Below are 13,523 nucleotides of genomic sequence, written 5' to 3'. Positions count from 1 at the left end.
ATGGGGTTTGAAAGGCTGAGTTCTTTAGTCTGTGGCCACAATAAAGTGATTGATAGAAAAGAGTTTTCATCAGTATCACGATTTGAACTTGAGCTAATCAAATCTTTTATATGATGGATGTTGGATTTGACTGAAAGAAGAGTGCCCTATAAGCCAATCGCAAGTGTGTTACGATGGAACTTTTCTTTATAATTTTTCAACTCATGTAATGACATTGAGGCATTGCTTCATCATTTTAGCTACATCTTATTATGATTAAGATAATGACAAACCCCAAAGATTAGAGCAATAATTTTAGGAGATATGAATGGGTCATATTAGTGAGATCTAAAATCCTAAAATTCTAATTTTAAATATTTCTGATCGTAGGAGCATTGAGTCAGAGATTAATGTTTCAGAAAGACTGGCACATCCTATGTATGCTCGATGGAGAGGATGGTAGATCTGACTAGCCACTTGTGTATGGGATACTAATACATAGATGTGGATGCTTATTTGAAAAATGAGTCCACTGAATTGACTCGATGAAAGAGAATATCTTATGAAAGCCTTACTTACATGTCAAAGATAGTTCTCTAAGTGGGAGTTGTGCAATAATCTTTAGACTTGAGACCATCATGGAATCTTGTGCACATGTACCCATATTTTGATTCATACTCAAGCATGGCATTAAGACATATACGGGATGTTCTGGATATAATGGAGTGTGTATGAAGGTTGTAAGTAGATCAACATGAAATCGATCACTCCTAGTAAGAGGAGATCGCATCCTATGTATTCTCAGTTTCAGATGACTCAAAAAAAATCTTTTGGCCAAAAGCAGGAAAGAGATTAGAAAGAGTTTCTAATATTTTTCATTCAGTCATCATTGGTTAATTGAGAATCATATGAATATGTGTTTGAGTTTGATATGATTCATACTCATAAACATATTTAGGGTGTAGGGATGATCGAAGGATTGAATTACACGGTAACTTACCACTGAAAGATATTTTGATATTTTTATCAAATTGTACATCTTCTGAATAGTTATGATACATTGCTAGATGTCAATCTTGACTTGTAGGTTTGATTGAATTAAAGAGTTTAATTCGATAGCTAATTAGAAAGGATTCTAATTGTTGAGCTCGGATTAGCTCAATTGGACCTAAATCGGTTAGATTGAAGTTTGATCAAATTTGATCAACTTGCATCCGAACCTACTGCTGACTAGATGTAAATTCCAATGAGTCATACATATATAAAAATTAGCCAAGGATCTTTTTGAAAAAGATTGATTGAAATTTTGGATTCAATTAGGGTTCCGGTAAGCATGCTAGCACGTGTGAAAACTCTAGCTCCTTTGGAGATTAATTTGGTCTCATCTCTTGCTAATTAGCTATCCCAATTTAGTGAGTATTTGGATTAGGTCATGCCACTAGAAGCAACCTAAATTGGTGCATCAAATCCCAAATTAATGCCATTTATGAAGAGTTCAAGTTGTGAAAGACTCTTAGTGCAAAAACAGGTTTTGTGTACAAGTGTTGGCATGGGTAGAAGAAAGAGTCCTTCTGGCATAGGATTAAGATGTATGTTGTAGCCCATATCACCCTCCATCCTCTGGTACATATCTCAAAGTATGAGATGGATTTTGTTTGAAATTTTTGGGGTGGAGAAAAATTAGAAACAAGAAGGGTCTCTTGCGCACACGCAGAAGCATCGCATCTCTCTGCATTTTGGAGAGTCCTTCTCCTAATCAAATACTTTCAAATTAGAATATTTATTTTAATAATATTTTACATTTGATAAGATATTTTTGATAATTTTTTTAAAATTTTTTTAGACTTATCTGATGGCCAAACAGATGCCAAAACTTCCCTTACATACGCACACGCGGTGATCAGCACTTGCATGAAGAGGTACAAGGATAGCATCTTCCATGAGAATTTTATCACTATTTTTAATTTTTTAGAATAAAAAATGAGTCTCCTATCCATGTGATTTTTTTTGGATTTTTCTAATTTTAGAAGGGATGCAAAAGCATCCTTCTCTGATTGCGCACGCAGATGAGGGTGCTGATCGATGTATCGTTGATAAGAGTCTTCCTGCTTGAAGAACTCTTATTCCTAATAATCAGATTAGATAAAACTTTTTTGTGATATGTATCCCTCCCTTTTGGCATCCCTCTGGTGGCTATAAATTAGCCTGGGCACTAGGTGTCCGAGGCATTCAGATCGGGTTTTTAATTTTTCTCCGTTGCTCTCCTTTCTTTTTTACAACCCATCTTAGTTTTAGGACAAAACTTTGGCATTTAAGATAAGCCTTATCTGATCCTAAGAAAGATTATGAGGGTCTAAAAAAAGAAGAATTAGAAGTCCAGAGGAGGTTCTAAGAGGGTGGAGTTAGGTTCTTGAAGAAACTTGACCGATGCAGGGCTAGTCGAGTTCTAGGGCTAGAACTCCTGAAGCAAGGAGAAGAAGGAGCATTGTCTTTGGTTCAATTTTTGTGTGGATCACCGTTGGAGGGTGACACTTGGATGCTTTGTGAAAATTAGGATTAGCACTACAAGTATGCTTCTTATCCAAGTTTAATTTATTGTACTTTGATTATTATAGTTAAAGATTTTTGGGCATTAGATTTTTGGTACATCACTTGTTTCGAATGAAAAATTTTAAACACCTAGTCCTTCTGCTACACCATCGAAACCCAACATTGATGAGTTTTATAATCTCCATCTTGTTGAAACTCATGATAGAGGAACTGAATCACATGACAACTATACCTAAGGATTCTAATTATTCTATTCTACTAGGTTTCATCACATACTGTTGGATGTCATTAGTGGATTGTGAAAGCTACTAGGATCATTCTACATCGATGATCCTTAATGGATGAGAGTTATAAATATTCTAATCAATTGAAAGGTGTTTGATGATATTATGATGGAGATCATGGTATATCTTACTATCTGACAGAATAGAACCTATGGAGTCACACACAAAAAAAGTTTAATCAAATCAAATAGTTAGATCATGATCAAATTATCAATATGATTGATAATTTGCATCAATTTGTAAAAGTTATAAATACAGGATCAGCTAACAGTTAGCAAAGAGGACTAATTGCAATTGTTGCAATCCAATTTGATGAGATCAAGTTGGAGATTAAGTTTTAAATAATTAAATTAAATTAAATTTATTTAGGCTTGACTTATGCAAGTTTAGTTGGGCATCTATATTTCAAATTTGAGTCCTAATTGATTAGGACTGAGTCTGAAATGAATCGAGCTCGAATCAGATTTGAATCAAATTCGAATTAAGCCCAAATTGAACCTGATTGGATGAAGATGAAAGAGTCCCATGTTTATTAGGACTCTCTCTCCTCTCTCATGATAGAAAGGAGGGCGTGCATTGGGATGCACCCCCCTCCTTTGGCATGGTCAAAATGGGAGAGAGGGTGCCAACCAAAATGGGAGAGAGGGCGCCACCTCTTCCTTGGGCTTCTTTTTCTTCTTATCGTTTGGGATTGGATTGGTTTGACTTAAATCTAAATTCTTAAGCATAAGAGATTTGTTCATACATTCAATCTCCTTCGATATATTGGGCATATCTTTTTGGAGAGATGAATGCCATGTATGAAGGATACAAGACCCCTCTTGGAGTTCTCCATGCTGAATCTTTTCAGTATCTCCTCAATGTACATCTTTTTTGATAGTCCCAGCATCCTCCTAGATCTATCTCTATTTATCTTTATTTCCAAAATGAAGGATGCCTCTCCAAGGTCTATCATAGAAAACTCTTTAGACAACCACACCTTGATCGAGGTCAACATGAGAATATCATTCCCAATTAGGAGAATGTCATCCACGTATAATATGAGAAAAGTGACAGCACTCCCACTGATCTTCTTGAATACATATAGCTCCTCATTCTTGATGAAACCTAATGATTTGATTACATCATTGAATCGAGCATTCCAGCTTCGAGATGCTTGTTTTAGTCTATAAATGGACCTTTGCAGTTTGCAAATTTTGTGATCATTATCATTGGATGTGAAATTAAGTGGCTGATCCATATAGATATCTTCTTCAAGATACTCATTTAGAAAAGCCATTTTATATCTATTTGCCATATTTCATAATCAAAATATGCTGCAATAGCAAGCAATATATGGATGGACTTAATTATGGCTACAGGTGAGAAGGTTTTCTGATAGTCAATATCTTCACATGATTATACCTTTTCACTACAAGCTTAGACTTAAAGATCTCTATCTTTCCATCTACATCTATCTTTCTCTTGAAGATCTGTTTACACCCAATAAGTACAATACCTTCAGGTGGATCTATCAAGGTCCAGACTTAGTTTGAGTGCATTGAGTTAATTTCTGACTTCATTGCCTCTAACCACTTCTCGGAGTTAATATCTGATATCGCCTCGTTATAGGTTTTGGAGTCATCTCCATGTACCCCATTTTTTATGAGACATATTTTTCTACATCCTTTGAGATAATATCTAAGTACCTCTCAGGAGGACAGAAAATCTTACTAGACTTACGAGGTGGAGGAAGTGTGTGGATCGGCTCAGACTGAATTGGTTCCTTAGGTTTCAAGGCTCGCGGCTCTTTAGAGACTTTCTCCTCGAGTCTAGTCTGTCTTCCCATGCCTCCATCTTGAATAAACTATTTGTATGAAAAACTGCATGTCAACTCATAATCACATTGTAGTCTTCTGAAAGATAGAAATAATATCCTAACGTTCTTTAGGATATCCAATAAAATGAGCCCTAAAGGACCAAGATTCTAACTTGTCTGTCTGTTATCATTTGACATGGGCCAAACAACCTCAAATCTTAAGATGACTCAGACTTGATTTCTTACCATGCCATATCTCATATGGTTGGTAGAAACAGTTTTAGATGGAATCCTATTCAGTACATATATGGCAGTTAAAATACAATATCTTTGAAGAAAATTAGAAGATCTGTGAAACTCATCATAGAATGAATCATATCTAATAAGGTTTGATTTTTTCATTCTAAATTCTGTTGAGTTGAGGCATTCCAGATGGAGTGCATTGTGAGTTAAATCCATGTTCCTTGAGATAATCCAAAAATTCTCCATAAAGGTACTCACCTCCTCGATCTGATCGAAGAGCCTTAAAGGGCTTTTCAATTTATTTTTCCACTTCATATCTGAATTTTTTAAACTTTTTAAAGGCCTCAAATTTGTGATGCATAAGGTACACATATCCATATCATGAAAAATCATCAGTAAAGATAATAAAGTAGACAAAATCTCTTCTGATCTGTACATCAATGGGCCACAAACATCAGAATGCACCAGAGCAATAACTCTATAGTCCTTTCTCCATGTCCCATAAAGAGCAGCTTGGTCATTTTATCTTGAAGGCATGATCCACAGATCGAATATGATTTGAAAGTCAACAGAGTCAATTGTTTGATTTTTTCCAATCTATTAATCCTTTCTTCTGCAATGTGACCTAACCTTAGGTGCCACAAGTATTTTTCATTCACATTATCTCTAGCATATTTGGAACTTGTAGCATTCACATTTTACTTGACACAATGAACAGAAACATCAACATGTAACTGAAAAAGATCATTGATAAGAATATCATTTCCAACCTTTATTATTTTTCAAATAAATAGTATAATGGTCCTTAAAGAAACTAACTACATAATCTTCCTATGTTAAACAAGATACAGAAATTAAATTTCTACTTATGGTGGATATAAAGTAACATTTCTCAAAATAAAAATATTCTCCGACGGTAATCACAGAGAGTAGGTTTCCATGATCACAGCAGTAATTTTTGCTCCATTCTCAACATATAGGATCATTTCTCCATTCCTCAGCCTCTTGCTATCCTCAAGATCCTGCAAAGAAGTGCACGAACGATCATTAGATCTAGAGTCAAGCACCCAACTAGATGTAGAAGAAATTATCAGGTTTGTTTCTCTGATGAGTATACCTCTAAAAGGTCCACCTTTCTTCTTCTTTAGTGTTGCTAGGTAAGCAGGGTAATTCTGCTTCCAATGGCCATCTTTATCATGGTGAAAATACTTTTCCTTTTCGACGGTCTTCTTCTTCAGGACTGCCTTCTTCTCCTTCTTGCTCTTCACTTTTTGTTTCTTCGTAGACTTTTTCTTCTTCCCAGTAGATTTTTCTTGAAGAAGTCTACTCCATAGCAAGCACAGAGCTCCTTGAACTCTTCAAGATTTCTTCAATTGTAACCAACATATTGACCAACTTGTATATGATGCATTGGATCTTATTCATATGAAAATTTATAATAAATTATCCATATGAATCAGTCAAAGACTGCAGTATCAAATCAACCTACAAGTCCTTATCCATGGACATGCAGAGCTTCTCAAGCTCCTCAAGATCCTTAATCATTGTCAAACAATGATCGTGGACCAACTGTCCATCACTCATCTTCATTTTAAAGAGTCACTTGGATACTTCATAGTAAGCTGCTTGGCTCTGCTCACTATACAACTCATATAGGTGAGTTAGCATCTGCATGGCAGTAGTCATGTCCTCATGTTGGCATTATAATTCATTAGACATTGATGCCAACACTTAGCACCTAACTTTTTTGACATCATCCAATCACTTCTCATGAGATGCTCTTTGATCAGTGGTTAGATCAGTTGGGAGAGGGGAAGGTCCTGGTCAAGGATATAGGCTAATTTTTCAGAACTTAAAATGACTTTCAAATTTCAGAGCCAATCCTTAAAATTTGATCCGATCAACCTATTGGTTTCTAAGATACTGGCTAGGGGATTGGAAGCAAACATTATTCCTACAGAGAGTCAAAGTTTCTAGTCAGATTTTGTAATTGACTTAACCAATTTATTTAATTTTTTTTTAAAATAAATTAAGACTTTCACTATTTTTTTGATTCTCCATACTCCCTTAGAAGAGAAGTAAAGACCTCCATGATTAAGAGTCTTAAGTGGGTGCTGCGGTCTCACCTATTGACTCACCACCTTATCTAATAGTTATTGATGTTGGGTCAATTGATTAGTGGATAACTCTTTTCTAGTATTTTTCTAAACATATTGCAGCCACCTTCGATCTCTAATTTATGAGCTTCACCGTATCCAGAATATTGGCCCACTCCTCAGTTAAATCAGACCCACCGTTTGTACAAAATGGATCCGTCATTCGGACTCTCACCGTATCCAAATATTGAGCCCAACTCCATCTCCAATCCACAGCATCTCATGCTAATAGTCATGATTGCATTTTTTCGATGCAACTGAACCACTGTATCTAGTCGAGAACAATCAATACCGAGAAGGGCCCGTACAACTACAACAGTAGAAGACCGCAAGACTTAATATTTTATTAGAATAATTTGGTTTAGGTCTTATCCTTAATTAGTCATAATAGTTATGACTAACCTAGTGGCATGGGCTAGCTCGAGTTCAACAAGTTGACCTAATACAAAAACTAATCTCCCAAAATGATCAGGTAAGTTAACATGTGTGGGGGTCCCGTCGTTGCTTTCTTTAGACATCAATGTAGTTGGTCAAATCAGACAACGAAATCAATTAAAAATCACTATCTATGTACTTACCTTAGACACCAAATTGGTTAATTAGAATTGATCATATTAACCTATTGACCTGGGCTCGAATTATTGAGCCGAATTAGGTTTTAAATTAATCGATAACATATGGCTATTAATTGATCTGACCAAACTTATAACTATTGGGTTGGTCTGAAGCACTCTTGACCTCAACCTAATCAATTCTTAAGTCAGTTTGATCAACCGCTCCCACTAAACCTAATTGAGCTACCCCCACGTTGAACCCATGATTTATGAAATTATGTCAGATCTGAATTTTTAATTAAATCTTTTAATTTCATCTTTAATTCCTAATTAAGTCCATGGGTCTTATGTCTAAAAAATTTAGATCATATTTTATTGTATCACATACAAAAATTTCTATTCATAGAACTGGGTCGACTAACCCTAAAATTGGGTCGGCTCAGTACAGTGAGTCAGCTCAGTCACAGGACTGAGCCAACTAACTGGTGACAAATATTAACCTACTAGCCGCGGCCTGACAAGTTAGTCGGCTCAGTTGCAAATTGAGCTGACCCACTAGAAAACTAAGTTGACTTAAAAAGAACTGAGTCGACCATCAGAAAACTAAGTTGACTCAAAAAGAACTGAGTTGACTCAGTAAGCATGTCAGTAGCTGGTTTCACGGTTTCATAAAATTTCAAATTTTGATAGTAGGATTTTGGATCTAGGACTTTACAGAAATTAAATTTCAGATCTAAATTCTACAAATCAAATATATATCACATATATAATTATTGATCCAAAACACATCGAAATACATATCATATATGCAAACTAGAAACAAAATCTGAACATGTATCAAATACAATTTTTTTCACTGTTCTTCTTCATGGATGTAACCACATGACATCTTTACACGTCATAAGAGAACCCATCGATTAGACAAGAGAGGGATTAATTTTTATTTCCTTTTATGATCGAATGACTTGATGATAAATCCATTCTGAGTACTTGGCTACTTAGATAATAAACTAGATCTATGCATATATCACATGTATCAATAAGATCTAGTCTACTGCATGTTGAATTTTAATCTAAAATAATTTTAGATCTAACTAAACATGCAATATTCAGATCAAATCTAAATATTTTTAGATCTAATCATAACTTCAGATCACATTTGAATCAGATCTGATCTAATTTAGATCTATGATCTGAATAATCTGGCTCTGATATTAGTTAAAGGATCGTGTGGCACACCGGATCAGTTCAGATCAGAGGCAGTGGCATTCAAAAATTTTTGTTCCGATCTGGCATGCCAAATATAGATCTAAATGAGATCAATGAACTATTTATTTTAGTATATAAACATAAAACAATATGCAAATGATAGGGTGATCACATCAACTTGCGTGGGTAGAAGAACACCACAGTCTGATGATCAGAGTATCCGAGGTTCGCTATTGAGCTGCGTACGTGTCCGACCTCTACAGATATCCATTCAGACTTGATCTAAGATGCTCTCTCTTTTTTCAATCCATTTACTCCTAGACGGATCAGCAAGATCCATAATCAGATTCAAATATGATCTCTGACAGGGCTCCGATCGAAGCTAGATCGTAGCCTTCTCATTTCTTACGCAGATTTAAGGACCTTCGACACTTCGAACCCACCAAATGGTATATCCAACACCCTTGGATGTGGAAGTACTTCAGATATCAAAGATAGAAGAGGGAGGTGGCATGGAAATGAGGAGAGGAGGCATGAAAAAAGTTCTATCAGCTGTAACCCCCTTTGGTCGATCAAAAGGAATTCTTTTTTATAAGAATCTAATTAGATCAAATACCTTAAAGTAGAAGGACTCTCCTAGATCTGCCCACTCTAATTTTTTTCTTATTTTGTCACACAAAATTAATAAGAAATTCAGATTGACATGGAGATAGGATAAGGTGTTGTCACCTCATCCCAATCTACCTCCGATTCGAATTCAAACAGTTTAAATTCAAAGTTTAATTTAAATCTAAATTTGAATTCAAAGAAGATCAAATCTCTTATCCTCATCCACTAGTGGATGAAGCTTATCTCTCTTCTTCTCCCTTATCTAAATTTGGGTGACTCACATGGATCAAATCCAAGTGGGCATGAGCCCGAACAATATTGGGTGGCACCAACATTGAATGCCCTATAAACCCAATCTAATTATGTCAAAATCGAACCCTGATGAACCAACATTCAGAACCCAATTTGAGCTTGCTTTAATTAGGTTAAATCCTATCTAATAGAAACTCAAATCAAGTAGGAGAAAATGGGTTTAACCATGTGCTCGCATGGCTTTTTTAAACCCAAAGTTAAGATTCAATTGATCCTAACCCAATTAGACTACACTTAGCCTAATTGTACAATCCAAGATCAAAATCCTTATTTGTGTGACCCCATAGGTCCAATTCTATCTAGAAGTGAGATATATTATGATCTCTATCAACAACATCATCAAAACTCTTTTTGATGGATCAAAACTTTTTTAATTCAGCTAATTAGAATTATCGATCATCAAAATAATTTTAATTGATCCTATAATCTACTAGTGACATCTAGTCGTATGTAGTGACAATCTAGAAGAACTGAAAGATGAACCTCTAGGTGCATTATCATATGATTTGGTTCTTCTATCATGAGTCTCAACAGAATCGAGGTCAAGGTAAACTCATCATACCTCATATCTGTCATATGATAGAATCATTGATTCGAGTCCCATGTGAAATCCAATAGAAACTCTTTTCTATCTTTCACACTACCATGACCATAGGCTTTTGTATTCAATCTCATGATTTACATAGGACTGCTCCTTCTTTATCGAGGTCGATAGATCGCATCTTGATGCAATCCAATTTCTACAATGAACATATTGCAACCAATATATACCTTAAGGCTCCGTATAGCTAGAAGATCGAGTTATGATGTAGTCAAACTATAGCTAGCATCCTCAAGTGAACTAACGATGCACCTCCGGTCAGAGAACTAAACACACAATCACAGCTATGAATATGTCACTGATGAGAAGGTAGATATCCTTATGACTATTCGTAAATGGTCACGCTCAGTACTCTTATTCTTAACAAATATCTATACTTCTGCTCTGATGTCTCCACATCGTAGATTCAAGAATCATCAATCCGAAGGAAGCGATCGTACATCAATCTTTTGAATTGATCATCATTTCTATAATGATCCTATGATTGAGAAAAATTTATGAGTTAACTAAAATTAGCACATGTCTAAATTCTCAACTCATAAGAATATATTGAAAAAATCAGATCTAGGGTTTCAGGGTTAGATCTTGAAACTTTTTCAAGATCAGGCAGGGAAGACTAAAATAAATCAAAATTTATCTTATAAAATTAGAGAATCCCTAGATTTAAGATTCTATTATATGATTATTATATGGTATTAAATTAAAAATTAAAATATAAAGAGCAAGAACTACATGTTGATCATATCAACATATTTTATACTACATCTAATGTATGTAAAATATAATAGATCAGATCTATTACCTTGCAAGTTAGACATTCTAACTTTACTGATCCAAGCTTGAGGATGATATTGCGAGCCACACACACGTCCGACCTCTAGGAGTCATCCACACGAGCCCATGAATCACGATCAGAAGTTCTGGTCCAGAAAATCAGCACAGTATGCTAGTACTGTGCTGATCTTTCTTCGATGGTCGATCAGATGCCTCCTTCTTCTTGATTTAGACTCTTCCAAAGATAGAAATAGGAGAAGGATTTTAGATGTGAGATACTCTAAGAAAACTCACAGATGGAGGAAGAGAAGAGGTGAACTCAGCAATCCTAGAAGAAGACCCTCTTCTTCTTCTCTTTCTCTCACCTAGACACCTAGTTTTGTGTCCATTATATCTCCATGCTCCAACACTCTTTCTTCTAATTTTCATACACCCCAAAGGTCTCTCAATGATCTATAATCACAAAAATTTCAAGAAAAATTTATCTTAAATAATGAGATATGAAGAATCCTTGTCTAGGTCAAATACCTAGTCAAGAAAATCCAAACAGGGCAAGACAAGTGGTGCCCAACTCTTGGGCCCCTCTCCTTCTTTTTCTGTCATGGACCACCAGCAAAGGGCACATATATGTGCCATAAAAATCATAAAAATCTCAAAAAAAATTAATAAAATCAGTCCATAAGGAAAGAGTTTTAGTTTCCTAAAATTCTATCTCATAGAATTTGAAATCCAAACTAATTCCTACTTTGACTTGGTCCACAACCACATTCCATATAAGAGAGAAAGAGTGAAAAGCTTTGGCATGTGTGAAGACCTAGGAGAGAAGGTTTTGTTGCACAAAATAAGAGAGAGTGGGCATGGGGGGCTAAGGTGGCGCAAGGTGGAATCCTAGTCTTACTAGAATTCAATCTATGACTTGTTCAAATTTGGTTTCTCAAACCAAATCAAACCAAAACAAATCAACCAATTAAAATAGTCTTAACTCAATTAAGAATATAATTTAATCAGATTAAATTAGATTTAAATTAATTTAATTTTTTAATCAAATTAAAAATTAGGTTGACCCAAGTCCTAATTGGACTAGGACTAGTTTTTTCTTGCACTTGCTTATCCAATAAACTAATTGAACTTGATCCAATCAAGCCCAAACAAAATTAATTAAATCATATTCAATTAGACTTAATCTCAACCCATTGCTTAATCAAATTAATCAATTAGCAATCAAATTGCTAATCGATCCTCTGCAACACTTGCACTAGGTTAAATTCAATCGTATTGATCGTTTAACCCTAGAACGATTCTTAATCATTGATCAACCATCCGATCGGATCATGAACTCTAATATGTGTGACCTCATAGGTTCGAACCTAAATGTAGTATAGAAATAAATTTTTATACCAATCAAAGTGACCATCTAGTAATGGTACCGACGTCGGATAGGTCGAATGTGTAGAACAACATCCTTAGAACCCATGCGGATATAGTTTCCATATAATTCATCTCCTTGACCAAAATGCTCATAGGACACCTCAGAGTTCAACTGTCAACTCTGATCAGGTTGTCCACATTGTATTTCAAAATATCAAATCCATCTGATGGATTATCCTGGTCAAATTTTGCTAAATTGAAATACAGCGACTCATTCTTCTCCAACTCTTGGAGTGGTCAATCCCATCTTGATCACACTCGACTTCGCAAGTACTTGACTGTGCCCAGAAGCCTTCCATCACTGAATTAGAAATTCAGTTAGTCCAGTACCAAAGCACAGTGAGTTGCTTGCAAGTCACTGAGGTGATTCAGGTCTAAGGACACTTATACCTATATCCCATCAGAGACATTCTCGACAGCAGAATGCTCTGAGTTGGTCACGTTCAATGATGATGTACCCTTACATCTCACCTGTATGCCAACCAGTGTCTTCACACTCCTTGGTTAAGAGGACAACCAACCCATATGCCTACACGACCTATGCTCGATAGAAGCTTCGTCCTTATTAACAGCCTATCATTTGGTGTGAACATTTTAAGACTAATCGATAAATCCTCTCTTTATCGAACCTAAATAGTCTAAGGACTTCATCACAACAACGGAGTTCATTAGAAGATGAAAACTTTGATAAAAATATCAAAAATATATTTTATTTATTAACAAATCAATTACAATACAAGGTTGCTCAACCATCAACAGGTTGACGATTGGCTTTGGACATATTTTCCAATAACTTCCACTTGTCCTAAAGCCACTGGCATAGTATCTAATACCCATCTTCGACTTGTGGTTGTCGAACTCCTTTATGCAGGGCTTTAGTGAAGGGTCGGTCAGGTTCTCCTTTCCATCGATCTTCTGAAGGTCGACGTCATCTCGATCCACGATCTCCCAGACCAGGTGGAAGTGGTGCAAAATATGCTTCGTCTGCTGGTGTGCTTTGATTTCTTTGCCAAGCAATGGCACCAG

Source organism: Elaeis guineensis, chromosome 11 (genome assembly GCF_000442705.2).
Source record: "Elaeis guineensis isolate ETL-2024a chromosome 11, EG11, whole genome shotgun sequence".
Taxonomy (NCBI): Eukaryota; Viridiplantae; Streptophyta; class Magnoliopsida; order Arecales; family Arecaceae; genus Elaeis; species Elaeis guineensis.
Note: the sequence above shows the minus strand (reverse complement) of the source record.